Source organism: Salvelinus alpinus, chromosome 38, assembly GCF_045679555.1.
Source record: "Salvelinus alpinus chromosome 38, SLU_Salpinus.1, whole genome shotgun sequence".
NCBI classification, from domain to species: Eukaryota; Metazoa; Chordata; class Actinopteri; order Salmoniformes; family Salmonidae; genus Salvelinus; species Salvelinus alpinus.
In genome coordinates, this window is record NC_092123.1 from 4,957,866 (window position 1) to 4,964,453 (window position 6,588).

The window sequence follows — 6,588 nt, forward strand, 5'->3', positions numbered from 1 at the left end:
CAAACCCTAAGAACCGCTGCACCTCCTTTACCGTGGTTGGAGTTGGCCAATTACGCACGGCTGAAATGCAGTCATTCTCCATCTCCACCCCTGACTTGGACAGGCGGTACCCTAGGAAGAAGACGGACTGTTAGAAGAACAAGTATTTCTCAGCCTTAACGTACAGGTCATGCTCCAACGGTCGACCAAGCACCTTGCGCACCAGAGACACATGCTCGGCGCGTGTAGCGGAGTATATTAGAATATCATCTATATACACCACTACACCCTGCCCGTGCAGGTCCCTGAAAATCTTGTCTACAAAGGATTGGAAGACGGATGGAGCATTCATCAACCCGTACTCATACTCTCGTATCCCGAGGGAGCCGGGTGGACGGTCGCCAGGTAGAGCTCCAACTGAAGCAGGAACCCTTGGTACCCGGCAGCCGTCCCATCATATGCGCTCGGGAGCAAGAGCCGAATCCCACTGGGTCCAGGTGATTGAGGAGTAACACAGAAGACTGAATACACTAGACAAGGAACAATCACGCACAAAACATCATGGGAACCAGAGGGTTAAATAGGGAAATAATTATAACGTAATGGGAACCAGGTGTGTACAATCAAGACAAAACAAATGGAAAAAGAAACATAGATCGGAGGCAGCTAGAAAGCCGGTGACGACGACCGCCGAACGCCGCCCGAACAAGGAGAAGCACCAACTTCGGCGGAAGTCGTTACACTTGTGGAGGTCTACATTTTTTTTTCTGAGGTCTTGGCTTATTTCTTTGGATTTTCCTATGATGTCAAGCAAAGAGGCACTGAGTTTGAAGGTAGGCCTTGAAATACATCCACAGGTACACCTCCAATTGACTCAAATGATGTCAATTAGCCTATCAGAAGCTTCTAAAGCCATGACATCATTTTCTGGAGTTTTCCAAGCTGTTTAAAGGCACAGTCAACTTAGTGTATGTAAACGTCTGACCCACTGGAATTGTGATACAGTGAGTTATAAGTGAAATAATCTGTCTGTAAACAAATTACTGGTGTCATGCACAAAGTAGATGTCCTAACCGACTTGCCAAAACTATAGTTTTGTTAACAAGAAATTTGTGGAGTGGTTTAAAAATGAGTTTTAATGACTCCAACCTAAGTGTATGTAAACTTCCAACTTCAACTGTACACATACAGTGCCATATTTTATTACGTTACAGCCTTATTCTAAAATGGATTAAAAAGAATACTCAGCAATCTACACACAATATCCCATGACAAAGCGAAAACAGGTTTTTAGACATTTTTACAAAATGAAAACCAGAAATACCTTATTTACATAAGTATTCAGACCCTTTGCTATGAGACTCGAAATTGAGCTCAGATGCATCCTGTTTCCATTGATTATCCTTGAGATGTTTCTACAACTTGATTGGAGTCCACCTTTGGTAATTTCATTGGACATGATTTGGAAAGGCACACACCTGTATAAGGTCCCAAAATTGACATAGCACAGATCTGGGGAAGGGTACCAAAAAATGTCTGCAGCATTGAAGGTCCCCAAGAACACAGTGGCCTCCATCATTCTTAAATGGAAGAACTTTGGAACCACCAAGACTCTTCCAAGAGCTGGCCGCCCGGCCAAACTGAGCAACGGAGGAGAAGTGCCTTGGTTGGGTGGTGAACAAGAACCCGATGGTCACTCTGACAGAGCTCTAGAGTTCCTCTGTGGAGATGGGAGAACCTTCCAGGAGGACAACCATCTCTGCAGCACTCCACCAATCAAGGCTTTTATGGTAGAGTGGCCAGACGGAAGCCAATAAAAGGTGACATTCTGTACTGTTATGAAACATTTGAGCTCAAATCCAAAATGCTGGCGTATAGAGCCAATCCCACCTGTACTGTGTCGACTACAGCAGGGGATCCTAAACTTTTTCACAAGGTGTATTCATGTGATATTTGAGTGACAAAAAAATTACAACAATATACTGTATATGGGCAACAAAAAAAAAAGCCGGGTGGACGGTCGCCAGGTAGAGCTCCAACTGAAGCAGGAACCCTTGGTACCCGGCAGCCGTCCCATCATATGCGCTCGGGAGCAAGAGCCGAATCCCACTGGGTCCAGGTGATTGAGGAGTAACACAGAAGACTGAATACACTAGACAAGGAACAATCACGCACAAAACATCATGGGAACCAGAGGGTTAAATAGGGAAATAATTATAACGTAATGGGAACCAGGTGTGTACAATCAAGACAAAACAAATGGAAAAAGAAACATAGATCGGAGGCAGCTAGAAAGCCGGTGACGACGACCGCCGAACGCCGCCCGAACAAGGAGAAGCACCAACTTCGGCGGAAGTCGTTACACTTGTGGAGGTCTACATTTTTTTTTCTGAGGTCTTGGCTTATTTCTTTGGATTTTCCTATGATGTCAAGCAAAGAGGCACTGAGTTTGAAGGTAGGCCTTGAAATACATCCACAGGTACACCTCCAATTGACTCAAATGATGTCAATTAGCCTATCAGAAGCTTCTAAAGCCATGACATCATTTTCTGGAGTTTTCCAAGCTGTTTAAAGGCACAGTCAACTTAGTGTATGTAAACGTCTGACCCACTGGAATTGTGATACAGTGAGTTATAAGTGAAATAATCTGTCTGTAAACAAATTACTGGTGTCATGCACAAAGTAGATGTCCTAACCGACTTGCCAAAACTATAGTTTTGTTAACAAGAAATTTGTGGAGTGGTTTAAAAATGAGTTTTAATGACTCCAACCTAAGTGTATGTAAACTTCCAACTTCAACTGTACACATACAGTGCCATATTTTATTACGTTACAGCCTTATTCTAAAATGGATTAAAAAGAATACTCAGCAATCTACACACAATATCCCATGACAAAGCGAAAACAGGTTTTTAGACATTTTTACAAAATGAAAACCAGAAATACCTTATTTACATAAGTATTCAGACCCTTTGCTATGAGACTCGAAATTGAGCTCAGATGCATCCTGTTTCCATTGATTATCCTTGAGATGTTTCTACAACTTGATTGGAGTCCACCTTTGGTAATTTCATTGGACATGATTTGGAAAGGCACACACCTGTATAAGGTCCCAAAATTGACATAGCACAGATCTGGGGAAGGGTACCAAAAAATGTCTGCAGCATTGAAGGTCCCCAAGAACACAGTGGCCTCCATCATTCTTAAATGGAAGAACTTTGGAACCACCAAGACTCTTCCAAGAGCTGGCCGCCCGGCCAAACTGAGCAACGGAGGAGAAGTGCCTTGGTTGGGTGGTGAACAAGAACCCGATGGTCACTCTGACAGAGCTCTAGAGTTCCTCTGTGGAGATGGGAGAACCTTCCAGGAGGACAACCATCTCTGCAGCACTCCACCAATCAAGGCTTTTATGGTAGAGTGGCCAGACGGAAGCCAATAAAAGGTGACATTCTGTACTGTTATGAAACATTTGAGCTCAAATCCAAAATGCTGGCGTATAGAGCCAATCCCACCTGTACTGTGTCGACTACAGCAGGGGATCCTAAACTTTTTCACAAGGTGTATTCATGTGATATTTGAGTGACAAAAAAATTACAACAATATACTGTATATGGGCAAAAAAAATAAAAAATAAATGTTAGCTGACATGGGCTAGTTGATCTGGACATTTCTGACAAGTTATAAATAGCTCTCTAAGGTATGCAATGACAAACATGACAACATTTCCCTAACATGACCCGAAGTCTTCACAAGAATAGTAAAACAAGAAAAAGTAGGAACATTTTGCCAGTTCCGACAAGGAAAAAGGCGATATTAGGCTTAGGGGTTAGGTGTAGGATTTAGGGTTAGGTGTAGGATTTAGGGTTAGGTGTAGGATTTAGGGTTAGGTGTAGGATTTAGGGTTAGGTGTAGGATTTAGGGTTAGGTGTAGGATTTAGGGTTAGGTGTAGGATTTAGGGTTAGGTGTAGGATTTAGGGTTAGGTGTAAGATTTAGGGTTAGGTGTAGGATTTAGGGTTAGGTGTAGGATTTAGGGTTAGGTGTAGGATTTAGGGTTAGGTGTAGGATTTAGGGTTAGGTGTAGGATTTAGGGTTAGGTGTAGGATTTAGGGTTAGGGGGGGAAAAAATTGGAATGGGAATCAATTGTTTGATAGTCAAACAAATGTGTGTGTGGTGTGCATACTGGTTCCTAGAGAGGACACGGGAAGAAGAACAGGCCGATACCTATAAAACCAGAACAAAATAGCTAAATCAGGGATGCAAACTGGTGAGGGCCCAAAAAGGTGACACTTTTTTGTTGCACTGAAACATGCAGAAATTCCCTGCTAGGGGGAAATGCAGGTTAACTAATTAAACAACAAAGACTATGATCAACATGTTCAGTCTCTGTGTGTAAAATAAAAAGTGGTTCATGTGAACCCAACTCACAGCTAAAAAAAATGTAAAGAAAGCAACCCAGTGTAATATGTTGCCTAGACTTTACTGCAAATGACACTCAAGTCTTGAGAAAGAATAATGCACTAATATTGCAGTTAGCAATGAAAGCCTTTATAATAGAAGGCTAAATATTGCACTTGGAGAAAAAAACATCTTAAAGTAGAAATAGAACAAAACAAACAGGACATTCTATTTTTGCTCTATTTTAGTGGCCCACTATAGTAGACATCGATCAAATGCTACATGTGTGCAAAATAACGTTCACTGAGTAAAAAATGTAATAATCCCCCCTCACTCACACAAGTGTTACTGTCAAGTTCAACACAACAAAAGCAATATCTTTGGGCTACACTGCACATTATTACATTGTACACTTTCTGCCTGTGGACATCTGTTCTACAATGTGCCAGCAGAGCATGATACCCTTTGTTGGCATAACTGATCTCTTTCAGGCAGAGAGTACACCTGGCATACCCCTTTTTATCCGCTGTGTTGAAAAAGTGAGAAAGTGTGTGGTGTTCCTTTCACCTTTATAATGGCATCCAGTTTAAGCCAGGCCCAGCTCATCTGATGTTGTAACGTTAGCTAGATAACGTTAGCTGTCTGACTGTGTTAGCCAGCTAATTTTCACACCATAAACTCCATTAGTTGATCAGTTAAGTTGGCTAATGTTGCTCAACATTTATCTGGCTAGCTAACCGAGAATTTGATCCAGCTAGCAAGATACTGTTCTTAACAATGCTAACAATATTTGTTCCACCACACTTTCTCCCTCACCTTAAACTTTCCAAATGCCAGTTGTTTTTCGGTTACAGCTCATGAAGTACGCTTCATCACCTTCTCACCCCGTCTTCGTGGTCAAGCTTCTCACCTACCTCTTTGTTATCATTCAGGGGACGCGCTGCTGTAACTGGCAAACTGTCTTTGCACTCTCTGCTGTCTTTCCAGAGCGCACGCTGATGCTGTAACTAGCAAATTGGTTGTCTCTTCTCTCTTCAGCCATGTGCTGCATTATGTTGTTATGTGAACAACTGGCTGAGCTTTGGATACAGCCAGTAGTGATCCAAAGCCTTCCCTCCCAAACATTTCTCATCCTATCTACACAAATCACGTAGGTCGCCTATTTTGGATTCAAAACGGTGAATTTCGCCAAAAGATGACTAGTTTGCATCCCTGTAAACACACACAGCTTATGTATCATAGCTAAACACACACACCGCTTATGTATCATAGCTAAACACACACAGCTTATGTATCATAGCTAAACACACACAGCTTACGTATCATAGCTAAACACACACAGCTTATGTATCACAGCTAAACACACACAGCTTATGTATCACAGCTAAACACCTACAGCTTATGTATCATAGCTAAACACACACAGCTTATGTATCATAGCGAAACACACACAGCGTATTATCATAGCTAAACACACACAGCTTATGTATCATAGCTAAACACACACAGCGTATTATCATAGCTAAACACACACAGCTTATTATCATAGCTAAACACAGTTTATGTATCATAACGAAACACACACAGCTTATTATCATAGCTAAACACACACAGTTTATGTATCATAGCTAAACACACACAGTTTATGTATCATAACGAAACACACACAGCTTATTATCATAGCTAAACACACACAGCTTATTATCATAACGAAACACACACAGCTTATTATCATAGCTAAACACACACAGTTTATGTATCATAGCGAAACACACACAGCTTATGTATCATAGATAAACACACACAGTTTATGTATCATAGCGAAACACACACTGCTTATTATCATAGCTACGTCACATCATATCACGTGTCTTTGAACCACAGGTTTATAATATGGTCACGTCTCAGTTTGCAAATGAGATATCTAAAATGGGTAAGTCAATAGATACACTGTGCTAGCCTTTCCCCAGAACACAGTCATACTCAACATAAAATAAATGTATTCATGGAATGTTGCTTCTCATGCTTGATCTCACTTAGAAGTGAGATCCCTTCGGGCCTCCCGAGTGGCACAGAGGTCTATGGCACTGCATTGCTTTGCTAGAGGCGTCACTACAGACCCGGGTTTGATCCCGGGTCTGTGTGGCTGGCTTCCGGGTTAAGCGGGCGGGTGTTAAGAAGCGCGGTTAGGCGGGTCATGTTTCGGAGGAT